The sequence below is a fragment of the Geotrypetes seraphini genome, chromosome 10, assembly GCF_902459505.1.
Source record: "Geotrypetes seraphini chromosome 10, aGeoSer1.1, whole genome shotgun sequence".
Taxonomy (NCBI): domain Eukaryota; kingdom Metazoa; phylum Chordata; class Amphibia; order Gymnophiona; family Dermophiidae; genus Geotrypetes; species Geotrypetes seraphini.
Genome location: NC_047093.1, coordinates 51,545,163 through 51,562,807, shown reverse-complemented (window position 1 = coordinate 51,562,807; position 17,645 = coordinate 51,545,163). Strand labels below are relative to the sequence as shown.

The following is a 17,645-nucleotide window of genomic DNA, read 5'->3' as shown; positions in this document are numbered from 1 at the left end:
GACGATACATATTCAGTCAAGTTAACAATAAATATACGGTGAAGTTGTTTTGGCAGCTGGGTTATATGTTCGGAGTGGTTACATTTGTTGTAAGCTCGATACAGCGGTGTTATAAATGTCAGTATGTAGACTTCGGCACTGTATTCAAATCAGTTTGAATGAAAAGTAAAGCTAATATATATATACTTCAGCAGGGAGAAATTATCTCACTGCATTAATTACCTTCATTCAGTTATATATTCGTTAATAGTTCATGGTACCTCAGCGGGCCACCACATACTCAAATACTCTCATAGTACGTGGCTTTATGCTCACCCTCCTCATTGGAACCAATATATTTTTTAGTTTTATACTTATTTGCAATTTTATAAGTGTGTAATTCACTACTGAGGATACTTAGCTTTAAGCTGTTGGCTTGTTTAGCAAGACGCTGTGCATGGGAGTTTTTACGACAACACCAACATGTTTCGCCCGTGTATATTAGTGGGCTTTCTCAAGGCTCCAACTCCCGTTCATAAACATTCTGCCTCCAAAGCGCCAAAGCGAAAAAAAAATCGCTTTGGCGCTTTGGAGGCAGAATGTTTATGAACGGGAGTTGGAGCCTTGAGAAAGCCCACTAATATACACGGGCGAAACATGTTGGTGTTGTCGTAAAAACTCCCATGCACAGCGTCTTGCTAAACAAGCCAACAGCTTAAAGCTAAGTATCCTCAGTAGTGAATTACACACTTATAAAATTGCAAATAAGTATAAAACTAAAAAATATATTGGTTCCAATGAGGAGGGTGAGCATAAAGCCACGTACTATGAGAGTATTTGAGTATGTGGTGGCCCGCTGAGGTACCATGAACTATTAACGAATATATAACTGAATGAAGGTAATTAATGCAGTGAGATAATTTCTCCCTGCTGAAGTATATATAAATGTCAGTATTACATGAGGCGGTAAGGGTCAAGGGGAAAGAGGTCAGAAGGAGGGAGGGGGGAGGAGGAGGGAGGATAAATCAGAGGAATTTGTCAAAAAGGTTGGTTTTAGTTAGCTTCCTGAATGTTTGATAGTGGGGGGAATTGGAGATGAGAGTAGAGAGGCATTTGTTCCATTTGCCCGCTTGGAATGCTAGTGATCGGTCAAGGAATTTTTTGTAGAGGCAGCCCTTCAGGGAGGGGAATAAGAACAGATAGGTATTTCGGGTACGAGAGAGGCCAGTAATTTCAAGGTGCTCAGATAGGTAGATTGGTGAAGAGCCTGCTAAGGTTTTGAAGCACAGGCAAGCGAATTTGAAGGTGATTCTTGCCTCCACCGGCAGCCAGTGAAGTTTGGCGTAGTAGGGGCTAACGTGGTCATATTTTTTGAGGCCGAAGATGAGGCGGACGGCGGCATTTTGTACTATTCTTAGACGTTTGATGATGTTTTTATAGGCTCCTAGGTATATGATATTACAGTAGTCCAGTATGCTTAAGATTAATGATTGGACCAGTAAGCGGAAGGAGAGGTGGTCAAAGTGGTGTTTGATGGTGCGAAGTTTCCAGAGGGTGCAGAAGCATTTTTTGACCTGGGCATTGGTGTGGTCTTCGAAGGTTAAGCATAGAGAATGACACGGTGGCGGTTTACCCGCGGCCACCGCATTTTAGCCGCGGGTCACCCGCCGAAAATGGGGAAGAAAACTAGCAGTCGCTGCGGCGACGGGGACAAGGCCATTCACCGCCCACGGGGCGGTGAATGGTCTTGTTCCCGCAGTGAGGCATGAAGGATCGCGCGGTCCCCGCAGCTCACACCCGCCTGCCCAATCGATTCTAGTGTTTAGCCAGCTCTCTCCCTTCTCCTCACCTCAGTTTGTAGATTTTCTTTTTCGGCGACCCGCACGCTATCAGAGAGCCGCGCACCCGCTGCTGCTCAGTTTCGATCTTCTGCTCTGACGCAACCGGAAACAGGAAGTTGCAGCAGAGCAGAAGATTGAACACTGAGCAGCCGTGCGTGCGCAACTCTTTGGGAAAGCGTGCAGGTCGCCGAAAAAGAAAACCTATAAACTAAGGTGAGGAGAAGGGAGAGAGCTGGCTAAACACTAGGATCGATTGGGCAGGCAGGTAGTGGCTGCGGGGACCGTGCGATCGCTAGTGTTCCCGGCTCAAATTGGAAGGACGGAGTGAAAGGGAAAAGGATTCTGGGCCAAGGGGATGAAGTCGGAAAGAAAAACCCACAGTAGGAAAGAAAGGGAAGGACTGGCAGGTGAGCCAGATGCTAGAAGCAGGGGGGGGGGGGAAGAAAGAGGGAAAAAAGCTAGATGGGGTTGAAAAGAAGAGACACACTGGTATGGAAGAGGAAGATAGGGGAAATCTGGACACAGGAAGGTAACAGAAAGAGGGGAAATTATGTGCATGGGGCATAGGGACAGAGACATAAAGGGGACATGCCATGGGGATGGTATATGGACACAGGGGGGGCAATGACAGATACATAGGGGAGATATTAGAAATGGAGAAAATAGGAGCACAGAAGCGAGATGGTTTGTGGGGATGGGACAGGGACCGAGCTTGCAGGCTCCAGTGGCTTGCACAAATTACATTGTAACGTGCCATGAAAATAAGAGGAAGGAAGGTAGATAGGCCACACGAGAGGAGCTGAAGGGTAGTAGAAAGGAACAGATGGTAAAGGAGGGAGGGAAGGGTGGTGGTGGAAAGGAATAGAACAGACATTGAAGGAGGGTGGAGAGGAACAGACCCCCAAGGGAAATGTGGAAGACAGAGTGGGAAGAAGACAGATGCCAGACTATGCGGGAGCGGAGGGAAGAAGATGGGTGCTAGACCAATTGGGGGGGGGGGGGGGGTTAAGGGAGAGGCACAGTAACAGCAAATGGAAGACGCAGAGAGAAGACACACAGTGGATGGAAGGAATTCAATGAGAAGATGTGGAAAGCAGAAACCAGACAACAAAGGTAGAAAAAAAAAATTATATTTATTTATTTATTTTTTGCTTTAAGATAAAATAGTATATTAGTTGTGTTGATAAAAATTTATAAACAAAGCCCTGCCAGCTGAACATCTCTTTCTCTAGTTCAGCAGCAGGAACTTTGATTTATAAGAAAGGAATAAGCTAAATATTACAGTACTAAGGCTTATATGGATGCAGCGGGGACGGTGACGGGGCGGTGAATGGGATGGCAGTGGCGGTGACGGGGCGGTGAAAGGGATGGCGGTGACGGTGACGGGGAAGTGAAGGGAACGGCGGTGACGGGGCGGTGCAGAGGATGGTGGGCCGGTGACAGGGCGGTGACGGGGACAGATTTTTTCCCCGTGTCATTCTCTAGTTAAGCATCTATCTAGGATGACTCCGAGTATTTTTATGGAGGGGTTGATAGGATAATCAAGGCCGTTCAGTTTCATGGAGGTGTTTGTTATTTTGTGGTTAGGGCTAGCCAGGAAGATTTTGGTTTTTTCAGAGTTCAATTTTAATTTAAATTGTGAGGTCCATAGTTCTAACTTGGTGAGGATGGAGGATGTGAGTTGTTCCGTTTGTTGGGTGAGAGAAGTTAGGGGGATTATGATGGTGATGTCATCGGCGTAAATGAATGATTTGAGGTTTAGGTCGGCTAGTGTCCGTGCAAGAGGTGCCAAGTAGATGTTAAAGAGGGAGGGGGATAATGGGGAGCCTTTTGGGACTCCGCAGGAATTACGCCATTGATGGGAGAAGGTTCCGTTACTGTGGACCTGATATGTACGGCTAGTTAGGAAGCATGAGAACCAGTGTATCACTTGGCCGGAAATGCCGATGGAGTCCAGGCAGCGGAGCATGATGTCGTGGTCGACCAGATCGAAAGCGCTACTTAGGTCGAATTGGAGTACTAGGGCGCTTTTGCCCAGTGAGAATAGTTGGAGGAGGTAATTGGTTAGGGCGGCTAAGACCATTTCTGTGCTGTGGTTTGAGCGGAAGCCGGATTGGGAATCGTGAAGGATGTTGAACTTTTCTAGGTAGTTCATTAGGTCATGGTTGATGAGGCCTTCCATGAGTTTTAGGAAGAATGGTATGTTGGCAATGGGTCTATAGTTAGCGGCAGAGGAGATGGGTTCTTTGTTGTTTTTGAGGCGGGGGGATACGAGAATGTGGCCCAGTTCAGTCGGGAAGAGACCGGTGGACAGGCATAGTGAGACCCAATTGAAGAGTTCAGTTTTGAATTGGGGGGGGCGGATTTAATAATAGTGGGTGGGCAGTTATCTAATAGGCAGTTGGAGTTGGCGTATTTTGAAAAGAGTTTGAGGAAGAGGTTCCAGTCAGGGCTTTCGAAAGAGCTCCAGGTCATGTCGGCCCTGGAACCTGTTGTGTCTACTGCTGGTAGGGAGAATGTTGTCTCAGTGTTGGGAACAGTAAGTGACGATTTTAAGGTCTGGATTTTATTGGCAAAGTGGTCAGCTAGGATTATTGCGGGGGGCAGGAGTTCTGAGCTAGAGCGTTTGTGGGAATCGATGTCTAGAAGGGAGTTGACTAATCTAAAAAGTGCTTTACTGTTTAGAGAGGGGGTGTTAATGAGTCGGGAGTAATATTTACTGCGTTTTTCACCTATCAGTTTTTTGTATTCGCTGACTTTATTTCGCCAGTTATGTCTGTCGTTGTCGTTCCCTGATTTGCGCCATGTTCGTTCTAGTTTCCTAACTTCGCGTTTTATGGCTAAGAGATCCACATCAAACCATTTGTTTGAGGGCCGAGGGGTTTTTTTGCGGAGTCTTGGGGGGGCGATGGTATTAAAGACTTGGTCATTGAAGTGTTTCCAGTCGAGGTGGAAGTTGGGGTTGGGGTCGGGGTTGGAAATGGGGGTATAGTGGGACCAGAAATCTACGGGATTAATTTTTTCTCTTGTCCAGGTCATCTTCTTTGTTTGGTTAGGTGTATATTTCCTGTCTGGTTGTTTTTTTTGCCAGGATAGTTCAAAGTGACATAGGAGATGGTCGGACCAAGGAGTGTTAGACCAATTTTGATTTATAAGATTTATGTTTGGAGTGGTGGGGGAGTTGGAAAGGAAGGTGACCATGTCAAGCTGGTGTCCTTTATTGTGTGTTGTGGTAGGAGGGGGCTTGGCGAAGCCTAGTGATGTGAGGAAGGAGTGTAGGTCTGCAACATTGGGGTTTAACCCCTTATGAATAAGTCTATAAAAAGCGCCAAAAATTGTGTGCACAACTTTGGTTGCATACCTACATTGAATGCACAATTTAATTAAATAAGCCAAATAGCATTGATAATTTCCATTTTAACAAGCAATTATTGGCATTAATTAGAATCATTTAAGGGTTAAGCGCATAAATTTAGGTGTAAGACAAAAAAGGGGCATGGAAATGGGCAGATTGCTACTACTACTATTATTTCTAGAGCGCTACCAAACGCTGCTGTATAGAGTCACGACGGAGAAAGTCCCTGATGAAAGAGCTTACAATCTAAACAGATAAGAGACAGACAGGATGCCAGGGTGGAGAATACAGTTAGGGGAGATGGCTAATCTGCTGGCTAGGGTGGTAAGCAGTAAACAGGTTATGGATTGAAGGCTATGTCAAAAAGATGGGTTTTCAGTCTGCTTTTAAACAAGTTAAGGGAAGGGGCGTGATGGACAAACTCAGGTAGTTTATTCCAGGCATACAAGGCAGCTAGATGAAAGGAATGAAGTTTGGAATTGGCAGTGGATGAGAAGCGTACAGATAAAAGCAGCTTATCTGAGGAACTGAGGGCTAGATGCACTAAAGAGGATCGGTAAGACCATGTGGGTCTGCTCCAATCTGATTTTTGGCAGATTAAAAATAAGCTATTGATGCACTAAAAAGTTTGCATGCAAAAGATTCACGCAGAGATTCGTCGTAATCCCTGATTCTGCCGTCCAATAGATCGCTATGAGAACGACTCTTACACATGCACAGAAGTGGAAGGGAAGCCCTAAAAGTAGCCTCCTGCCGCTCAGCTGTTCGGGGTAGGAAACCTTTTTTTTAATGGGCACACACACGAAATCTGCCCCATTTAAAAAAAAAAAAATTATGGCCCTCCCCGATGACTCCTGATGAATGCGGCACTGGGAATCCCCCCCCCCCCGCACTAGCGAAAATCGGCAGGAAAAATGCCCATTCCCTCCTACCATGCTACCCCCCCTGCATAGGAGGGATGCCCACTCCCTCCTGTCACTGGATGCTCCTCCAAACTCTCCCCCCAAAGTACTTTTTTCCAAAGTTGGAAGCAGGAGGGAAGCACAGTCCCTCCACCTTTAAGGCCTGTCGAACCAAAATGGCAGGCCTTCCCTCCTTGGTGCATCATGTGATGCATGGGGAGGGGCCCAAGGCTCTGATTGGCTCAGACTTCTACAGCGGCATCTATAGAGGGAGGAGTCTAAGGCCCTGACTGGCTCAGATGCCTTTGGCCCCTCCCCATTCAAAGCCTTGGGTCCCTCCCTGTGCATCACAGTGGGAGACCTGTTAGAAGTAAATTGGAGTAGTTTAGGCCTGAGGTTATGAGAGTGTGAACAAGGATTCAAGTAGTGTGCTCAGAGAGGAAGGAGCAAATTTTGGTGATGTAGAGATAGACGTGACAGGCTTTAGAAGACTGTTGGATGTGCATAGAAAATGAGAGGTCAGAGTCAAAGACAACTCCAAGGTTGCGAGCAGAGGAGACTAGAACACTAATAATATTATTTACAGAGATGGAGAATTGAGGGAGAGGTGCGGAGGGTATAGGAGGAAAGAGGAGCAATTCAGTCTTGGATATGTTTAGTTTCAGATGGCGGCGAGAGAGCCAGGCAGCAATGTCAACCAAACAGGCTAAGACTTTTCTTGGCCTTTAGGTGAAATTTCGGGTGTAGAGAAGTAGATCTGGGAGTCATCATCATATAGGTGATACTGGAAGTCATGGGAGGAGATCAGGGCACTTAGAAAAGAGGTATAAAGAGAGAAAAGGCCCTGAAGATTAGAGACATTGCTTTAAATTACACACATAATTACAGAATTAGGGCCTCTGCACCTAGATTTAGGTGCGGGTATTTGCATCAGGTTTCCATTTACACCAATTTAATCCTGCATAAGCGCTATTCTATAAAAACTGTGCCCAACTTTATAGAATAGTGCTTGTTTCAGTGCTGATTTTTTGGGCACCATATATAGAATTTAGCTCTAAGTTTTTGCCGCTGTTCTATAAACTTGGTGTGCAGCTCACATAGCAAGATCTGGGCACAGCATGGGTATGTCACCATGTGACATACACCACTTATAGAATACTATCTGTTGTGTATGCTGCTTGGTACACTTAGATATATGAACCTATGTCAGCTATTAACTTGGCATAAGTGATTATGCTTAAGTTTCAATGTGGCAAACCAACTTTGCACTTTTATAATGGGTTAGGTGCACCATAATATGAATGGTTACTAAGGGTGCCTCTTTGTGTCACATACATTTGGTGCTGCTTTACAAGTCTGTACCTGAGGCAGTGAACATAAGAACTGCCATAGTGGTCCATCAATCCCAGTATCCTGTTTCCAACAGTGACCAACTCAAGTCCCAAGTATCTAGCTAGATCCCAAGTAGTAAAACATATTTTATGCTGCTTATCCTAGGAATAAGCAGTCGATTTCCCCAAGCCATCTAAATAATGGCCTATAAACTTCTCTTTTAGGAAACTTTTTTAAAACCCTGCTAAGCTAACTGATTTCACCACATACTCCAGCAACAAATTCTAGAGTTTAGCTACATGTTGTGTGAAGAAATGTTTTCTCTGGTTTGTTTTAAATCTGCTGCTTAGTAGCTTCATCGCATGTCCCCTAGTCCTAGTATTTTTAGAGTGAGCAAGTGATTCACATCTACCCTTTCCACTCCACTCATTATTTTATAGACCACTATTATATCCTCCCTGAGCCATCTCTTCTCAATGCTGAAGAGACTTAGCCGCTTTAGTCTTTCCTCAAAGGAAAGTTGTCCCATCCCTTTTATCATTTTGGTCACCCTTCTCTGTACCTTTTCTAATTCCGCTATATCTTTTTGGAGATATGGTGACCAGAACTGCTCATAGTATTCGAGGTGCAGTCATAACATAGAGCGATACAAGGGCATTCTAACATTTTCATCTTTGTTTTCCATTCCTTTCCAGATAATCCCTAACATTCTATTTGCGTTCTTAGCTGTCGCCGCACATTGAGCTGAGGGTTTCAACGTATCCTCAACAATGACACCTAAATCCTTTTCCTGGGCAGTGCCTCCTAGTATAAGGTTAAGTAACTTGCCAAAGGTCACCAGAAGCTGTGGTTGGTTATGAACTGGGCATCTCTGGTTCTCCCTGAGATTAGGATACATTTGTGTTAAATGAGTGATTGGAGAATTAGTCAATTGTCCAGTCTCTCTTCTGTGTTTGTATGGCGCTTCTTAATTTTATTGTGATAGTAAAGCTCTATATTTTTATTATGTTTACTGAAACATGAAATGGGCATTAAGGGGATAATTTTACAGTATAAGACTTTTTCCATTTATAAAATCTACTTTATACATGGAGAAGGATTCTCATAAAATTGTACAACTGCGTATGTGCATGAAGAGTATGCCTATGGAAACTGTGCACCTACATTTACACAATCTGCATGTAGACAACATTCCTGAGGGTAGAGTGGAATGGAAGTGAATGATGATGTATATCTATGTTCCCTCTACACAGAACATGTGAGCAATCGCTCATATATAGTAGACTCTCTGATAACTGGAACTCAATTACCTAGAACTCTCAAGCAACCAGGAAAAAAAACCATCTAAGAAATACAGTACTGTAATAATGATTGTAGCAGTTTTCCAAGTCTCACCACGTCTCAGAGCATGCCAGTGTATATATAGAATCTGATCTAGGCAGGTTTTCAGATAATCTTCTCCAGTGGCTGCCAGGTCTGAGAGAAGACAGCCTAATGTGCACCACAGTGATCCACATGCATGTATGAATTAGATACAATACAACTAGTTCACACTTGAGGTATGCACACCAAGGAAGATAATTCACCTCAGCTCCAGTGTACTACAGAATAGGATACAAATACAATGGAGACAATCAGTTAGCCTTCAACTTCATGTCTTTACCTACAAGCACACACACATATTTTCTGTAGAGTTCTTGCAGACCTCTGGAGGCTGGATTCTCAAAACTTACCATGCCTTTAATCATGGTTGCTAAACCAGCTCCAGCCGGTTTAGCTTGGGTGTATTTTACCGTGCAATTATCAGAATGGCTCACTGTGGTCTCTTCCGAGCTTCCTAGCGGCCTCCAACTCTGTCATGCAAATGTATTACAATGAGGTCATAAATATTAAAATGGTAGTAAAATGGGCTCATTAATATTTAAACAAGCACTTCAGGCAATCCTCCATCATCGCTGGGTGATTCTCAAAGTGTGGCACCAGCTTTTGATGACCAAAAATTACCGGCTGGTCTGGAGTTGCCGGTACTGTGAAAAGCGTGTCTCAGGCGTGTGTTTGTGGCTATGGCCATGATAAAATTAAAAAACAACAACAAACAAACACTATTCACATAAATTATAGTAGTATAGTTGTATAATAGTTTCGGGGGGAAAAAAATCTCAAAAGCATGCATCTCAGGCGCGGGTACTAAAGGCGTGTCTTATGCGTGCAGGTTGAAAGCCAATGCTTGCACCTCCCCTCCCTTTCCTACCCCTCCATCCAATAGTGCTGGCACGCCTATGTTTGACACAACAGTTGCATGTGACACGCACCTATGACATGTGCCTATATTGCGCTCTATTAAAGCACACCCACGATATGCGTGGCTACGGTGTAGCTTTATCCCGGCACATGCACACCTCTTTCCATGGACTATTCTGCTCACGTGCCGATCACTGTCACCAGTGATGCATCTCATGTAAACTTGGCAGCCCTCCGTGAACCTCATTTGCATGTGCAGTTCTTCGAGAATGGCTCGTCTTTTTGAAAGCGTTATATTTATGTCCGCAATAGCGGCCCATCAAATTTTACCAGTGAGAAGAGAATCCGGCCCTGGAATAACTCTTTTTTTCCAGCACTACCTGACCCAAGGGCCATGGCTTGGGGGGGCCTCAGCAGCAGTATTAGCTGCCTCCCTTTCTTGCTGCAGATCAGCAGCTGTCCTCATTTTTTCCAGTTTCAAGGCAGTTTCATTTGTGAAAGCAGAGAATGTCTTTGCTGCTTCTGTTTCAGCACACACTCTAACAGCTGCTGCATTATTTGCAGATTGGCTTAAATGCACTGTCTTTTGCAGTCTTGAAGACTTTGATGTATGCCCAGAGGTACAGGAAGATTGGGATACCTAATGTTTTGCCAGTTCTTTTCTGCTCTCTGCCACTTTTATTCTATCTGACAGCAGGCTCTTGTGCTCCTGGTCTATCCATTCTCGAAGGATCGTTTTTTTTTGTGCTCTCCCTCACACTGAGCATGTTCTGGGATTTAATGCACTGTATTCAGCATATTCTCTGACCCAATTTGTATATTTGAATTCACTTTCTTTTACATTAAATTCTGCCATGGCTTAGCTTGTTAAGAAGCACTTGAGTTCCAGTTACACTAGCAGAGAACAGCAGCTGAACTCTATGAACAAATGGCTAATCTGTATAGGATGAAAGCTGGCTTCCAAATCTGAGCTGAAGATTTGCAAGCGCAAGAAGCTTCCTCTGCAGAAGCTAGTTTTGTGCTAGAAATAGTCTTGTACACTTCAAGTAATAAACAGAGCACAAGGAGTTGGCTTGTAGAAGTTAGTTCTTGCAAACTTTCTGCAAGAGTTCCCTCTAAATTGAGCGGGAGTCCTCCAAATGAATTGCTGCCTGTGGGGGTAGTGTTTCCTGATTTTGTTTTCAAACAGGGACTGTTTTCTTACTCTTTGTGCCTCTGTACAGCGCTGCGTGCGTCTGGTAGCGCTATAGAAATAATTAATAGTAGTAGTAATTGTCAGGGACTGGCAGGTCCCCTGGAGTCCTACAAAGGATTGCCTGCTTCTCACTACTGAAAATGTGATTGTAAAATTGCACCCTCCACTGACAGGACTATGGATGGAAGACTCCCACTCAGGAGGAACAGTGCACATTGTATCAATTTGTTATCAATTTTGCTAATTGCAGAGGATGATACATTTTTGTTTGGGGTTTCTCTCACTCTCTCCCATCCCCTTTTGGTCTGGGTCTCTCTCTCTCTCTTCTCCCCCACACTCGCAGACCTGGCATCTTGCCATCTGCCTACCCCCCCCCCCCCCTCTCCTGGGTCTGGCATCTCTTTGAAGTCCCTGCCCCACCAAATCTGGCATCCCTTCCTTCCTCTTCCCCCTCACAAATCTGGCATCTTTCTCTAGCCCCTACAATCCTCCAACCTGGTGCTGGCAGTGATGACAACAGCTAGTGTCCAGCAGGCCATACCACAGCCTTTCTTCTGCTGGGTCCTGCCTCCTTTAATGTACCAGTAACCCTGTAGGCAGGACTCATCAGCGAAAAGGGCTTTTGTCATCACTGCTGCTGTCAACTCCAGATTGGAGGACCCTGGGGGTAGGGATCAGAGAGAGATGCCAACCTGAATAGTTGGGGGGAGGGGGAAGAAAGAGAGAGAGGAGGAAGAAAAGGATAGGAGAGAGAAATAGACAGCAGGCAGCCACTACCATTGGATAGCCATGAAAGTTGGAGGGATGATAATGAAATTGAACTAAGATTTCTGAGTCTGCTTCTGTGCTGCAGCCAATATTGAAACTGCAGTAGAGAGTTGTGACGTAAAAAGGAGGGAGGAGAAGACAGGGTTGGAGCTGCTCATAATAGCCAAGTTGGAGCCTCTTTCTTTCTCCTATTCTTCTTTTCTGCAAAAACAAAAGGAAAGAACAGGTATAAACAGAAAACCACAGGGCTGAAGCCAGGGCCAATCCAAAATAAGGGGCATATGACAGGAGACTGATGCAGATCAGGGCAGGTCTCCCCCCAAAAGAGGGAGAGAAAGGTCGCATGCAAAGGCATGACCAATCAAACTCAGAGCTTGGATTAGCAGGAAGTAAAGCAACTGGCAGTTCAGAATACAAACTGGATTGCAAATACAAAACACTATAATATGCACACACAACTGTAGGGGTAGAACAATTTGCATATACATTCCGTACGATACATGCAAAAACATATTTTTATTTGAAAATATTGTTTTAAATACTTTAGAAATACTTCATAACCTCCCTTTTTTTCCCATCTGGATTATTTATTTTGTTGAAGACTCCATCACCACCACTGCAATGTTTCCCTTACCTATACTGTAGTTGACTCTTCTCCTCTTGGCTGCCTCTAATCCCCTATTATTTCCTTCCCTTTCATATTTGCTGTATTCCCTCCAGGCTCTCTTCCCCTTCCAGGATCTCCTCTGCTTCAGTCTCTCTTTCTCCTACCTGTATCCACAAGATTTTGTTTTCCCCAGTGGCAGTGACAGGAGAGAGGACCCTGCACTGCAGCAATGGCAAGCTGCAGCTCCACCCCGTAGCAATTTTAGGGAGAAAGGAAGCCTGCATAGACAGGACAGAGGAAGAGAACAGCTAGAGCAGAGAAAGGAGAGCAGGATGCAGAAGGCAGGAACCAAAAGCTGGAGCAGAGAAAGGAAGGTGGACAGTGCTGCAATTCCACAGGAAGGAGAGTGTGTGTGTGTGTGTGGGGAGGGGGGGGCAAGTTCCATAGCAGTCATGGAATTTTAAAGGCTAACAATGCCACACTAAATACTTTAAAAAGACTTCAACCATCCCTAACCCCTCTGAAAGAATTATATCCACTTCCTGCAAGCCCAGGATTCCCAGATGTCACTCATCTAAGAACTAGCCTACCATAACCCATGTGATCAAAGTAATTCTCAACATCTTTCAGCTAAATCTGTAGTTCTGTTCCCCTTTCAGAAAAGCCCTAGTCTCCCCTATCCTGCCTCTTCCATTTTCCCCTAAAAGCTCCAGTGTCTCTGCCTCTTTACAGCAAAGTTTCCAGCACCTTCCAGCATACTTGCTTTCCACATGTTATCTTCTCAAAAATGAATTTATCTCCAAAGCTGGTTCAATTCCGGGGGCTCTCATGTCTTTTGTTTGGAGCTTTCAAAGTGTTCCTGAGCCTGAAGCCACAGCACCTCTAGACTCAAGCACTCTGTTCCTTTACCACACAGAAAACAGAGAGTATATAAAAAAACACAAACCCTTTTCCTTAATTAGCATCAAAATCAAACTCTATAGTTCTGCATAACCAGTGAACATTGGAATCTGGTCTGAAATTGTAAGGGGCCACATTAAGTAAATGATGACTAAAATTAGGTGCCGTTAAAATCCACACTAAGGGCCATATTCTCAAAACTTTAATGCGGTCGCTAAACTAGTTGCAGGCTGTTTAGTCTGCATGCATTTTAGCGGCAGATTATCAAAACGGCTTATGGCGGTTTTGCTGCTTTTGTACAATCAAATCCCAGATTATGTACCATACTTTAAGCAGAGTTAAACCCTCCATGCTGATACAAACGCAGATACTCTTCCTGTTTTTTGAGATATACTTTATTGAGTAAATACTGTATAACATAAATACTTCCAGTAGTAGATTTTTCTCAGAGATAGATGGATAGATTCCCTCTGGGTACAGCTTCTTTATTCCAGTATGATGTAGAGGTGATGAGGTGTGAAGAGCAGGGGGAAGAGGGAGAGGCACATACTGAAAACTCTAAGAGCCAGAGAGAATAACAGGATGATTCTTGCATGAGGTCAGATGGAAAAGAGTGAAAATGAGGGTCCTCTAATCAAAGAGAGACCTCAGGCTGATTTAAGCTGCCATGCGGCCAGAACATATGGTTAGAGGTGAGTTCCAGCAGAGAGTTCCAGCATGACTAACAAGGCACACAAAAACTGCAGGGAACCCACCCAGGTAAGAGGAGGGGGCAATAGAGAGAGGCCAATCGAGAGCTGAGATTGGCTCTAGGTGGCCAAGGAAAGGAAGCACCTTGAATGATCTTATCAGGCAGAGGTCAGAGATGGCCAGGAAATGAGAAGAGACAAAGGAATCCAAGTTTAGCTGAGAGAGAGAGGAGAGGTCTAGCAGAATAAAGACCAATGGAAGTATAGTTTATACAATCTCTCAGACAACATTGCCCATAATACTTATCTCACATGTCCTGTCAGGAAATAACTATATCAGGAAGATCTTAAAACAATACCAAATTGCATAAGGCACATCTTGCAGTACTGTTACAACCAGGGTAAGGCTGCAGGAGGCATAACATTCCCCACCTGGTATCGGTAGATACCACTTTCTTTATTTACATGCAATAAAACTATGTAAAGTCCATTCAAAGTCCATAATCACTGTAGCTGGAACTTGATGGCTTCTGGCTTATCTTGACTTCTCTGCCATATACAGGCAAATTTTCTATGGCAGTCTCGCAGGAGCTGAAATGAGAGACTGACAACACAGACAAACAACATATAAGAGAGAGAGGGAGAGAAAGAAAGTCTGAGTTCCTTGAATGGATAATGGTCCATGGCGTCCTCCTCTCAGGTTTCTTCTCGATGGAGGAAGATCACTTTAGTGACTGGTCAAATGAAGGTCTTGGCTGTTCCTTGGTTTGCTGTCCTAATCTCTAGATTTCAAACTTTTTTGTCCTCACTTGGGAAGGCTTTGGTGATGAGGCCCATAGGTCAACTGCTACATTGAGCATGGTTGTCCTTTAATAGTACCAGATCTCCTTCTCACAGATTCGGACGGTTGTCTTGCCATTTCTTCCTTGTGCAACCATGGGTTACAAAAATAAGTTTGAAATAGAAGTTTTTATTTTGTAGTGAAAAGTTTTGTTTGTTAGCTGGGTAATTTAATGCTGTATTTGCCTGCCTGAGAGTGAGAATTCTGGAATGTTCATGTCTGCATCAGGTCTGATGAGATCACGTAGCAGTGAGCAGGGCAGGTCAGGATTCTATAACTGCCAGAGGGAGGAAAAAAGAGTTGGGAAGAGTTCAGTTTGAAAGACAGTTTGGTCTGGGGTTTATTTGAGAATAGTTTAAAATACATCAGGGTTGGAAAAGTTAGGGAATTTCAATTATTTTTTCTTTTCTATGGGTAGTTAGAGAAAATTAAAGCAACAAACATATTTTTCAGGGTGTTAGGGTTTTGTTCCCTTTGATTTCTTTAAGTTAGGAAGCAGGTTGGCTGATGATCAAAACTGAATCTCAAAAGAAGAAAAAAGAAGCGCTGGTACCCAACGGCTGTGAAAAATAAATAACGGAGTCCTGTAAGAAAATTTATATTTGAAATCTGTGAGAAAAATCTTTTGAAAGGACTAAATTCTATGATGAAAAGTTTATTTGGGATTTTATGTTAAAGTTATTTGGATATATATATCTTTTAGAATTGTAATAATAAAATAACAAAAACTCTTATTTCTTATAAATTCTTTTTAAAAAAGGTAATTTTAGATTTTATGTTTAACTTTTCCCTCTTAAGAGACTGAAAATAGGAAGTTTGAAAAGAGGGAGGGGTTATTCTTGGTTGGAGAGTAGGAAAGTATTCTCTCTTTCAACGCTGCCAGAAAACATCAGTAAGATACCGTACTTTCTTTCACTGGTGTTTGTAAATATTGTCACCTTTAAAAACTCCATAGCATCCAAAATCCGCCGAGCTATGCCGATCAAACACTCCCACGATCCTCCCATGTGTGAAGAGTTGGGCGGGTTGAAGACCCTGGTACACTTTTGGTCACTTAGATACTTTTCTACTGCAGATTGGTCCAACTTGACAGATGAAATGTCTAGTTCTCTGCAGGCTCCTATAAAGTTGGTTCCACAATCGGAATGGATTTGCTTGACTGGGCCTCTGATAGAAAGGAATCTTCGTAAGGCATTAATGAAACTTGAAGTATCCATTGATTCAATTACTTCGATGTGAACCGCTTGGATACTCATGCATGTGAAGAGTACAGCAATGTTTGTGGCTGGGCCCTCCACCTCTCATACATCTTGTTGCTATTGTCCATGGTCCAAAAACATCTAGGCTCATGTACGTGAATGGTGGTTCAGTGCTGAGTCAGTCTGCTGGCAAATCTGCCATTTTTTGTGTGACACTTTGCATAGTAGTGAAGTACAGAAGCAATGCTGCATTTTGATCCCATGATCCACAATCCTGCCTTTCTCACGGCACCTTCCGTGAAGTGTCTGCCTTGGTGTTTCACTCGTTCGTGATAGTGTCGCACAAGTAAGGTTGCAATGTGGTGTCGCCCTGGAGCGATTAGTGGATACTTCTCACCCTTCCACTGTTGCTCAGGTGAGGCGGCCTCCAACCCTCAAGAGGCCTTCTTTGTCAATGTAGAGGTTTAGCTTCACAAGCGGGCTTTCTTTTGGAAGGTTCATGCCTTTTTTGATGCAGTCAAACTCTCTTGCATAAGTTCCTCATTGCACACACTGCAGAATGGTACCTTCCGCTTGAATCACCTCATTCACTGACAGAAGTTTTGTGCAGATATGCCAATGGTGACAGATGTCAGATTCTTTATCAGCTGGTCGCTGGAATGTAGTTGCGATGTGGATCAGGTGCGCTATGGCTCTCGGGAGTGCTGACCAACTTGAGAAGATGAGTTCCCAAGGTGTTGTCCATTACCACCCTTGTAGCGAGAACGGTCATTTCTGGACAAATTTCAGTGTCAGAATCAGGATCTATGAACTCAAAGGCATTCTCTATGGATGGAAGTATGTGACCAGATTTTAGGAGAAATTCTGGTCCTGTTAGCCAGGTTGTTTCCATCAACTTTGACTCTGGTAGCACAATCTGCAGGGTTCTGATTAGTTGGCAAGTAGTGCCACCGCTCCGGTTTAGTTGATTTCCTTATACGCTCAACTCTGTTGCTGACATACACGTAAAATCTCCTGGTTTTGTTGTAGATATATCCCAAGACGACTTTGCTGTCAGTGTAGAATTTGACTTCGTTCAATTGAATGTCCAATTCTTTAAGTATCATTTTTGCTCCTTCCACAATTAATACTGTTCCACACAGCTCCAAGCGTGGAATGGTGTGATTTGGTTGAGGTGCTAACTTAGTTTTACCAAAGATGAATCTCACTTGGGATATACCATCCACATCTGTAGTTTTCAGGTAGGCCACAGTTACAATGGCCTTTTCAGAAGCGGTTTATATTCGAGTATATACAGTAACTCCTAATTAGTGTCAATTAAGTGCTTGCTAATTCCAAAAATTGTTTGTTAGTGCCTGACTTAGTTTACACCAAGATCTGCGATCTGTGTCCAAATTTGAGTGACCTATACAGATTCCAGGCATGATGTCTACCCAAGATAAGTTAAAGAGCTTCATCTTTTCTCAGTAAGATCCTCCTGAGACTCCCCCCAGACATGAAGAGGTTTTGCCTGGTGACTAGAAGATTAAAACATGGACAGCACCATCACACGGCAGAGGTACCAACGCTAGAATTTGCATTTGCTATTGAAAGGTACAACAGAAGTATGCAAATAGCCAGTCAGATGACATGGGGGATAATTTTATAACATGCACATACATAAAGGTGATACTAATAAATGCTCTTATGTCTGAATATAAAATTACCCCAGGGAAAGTGGGCACACATTTACAACTGCTCTGACCTGGGTAAAAACAATGCATATGCTTGTATTTCAGAACATGCATGCACAAATA

The 17,645-nt window shown here is 43.8% G+C and overlaps 1 long non-coding RNA gene across 1 annotated transcript in view; it reads left to right on the top strand.

Annotated features, from left to right (window-relative positions):
- Positions 1 to 17,645, top strand: part of LOC117368447 — a 70,626-nt gene that overhangs the window by 921 nt on the left and 52,060 nt on the right. The window lies entirely within an intron of this gene.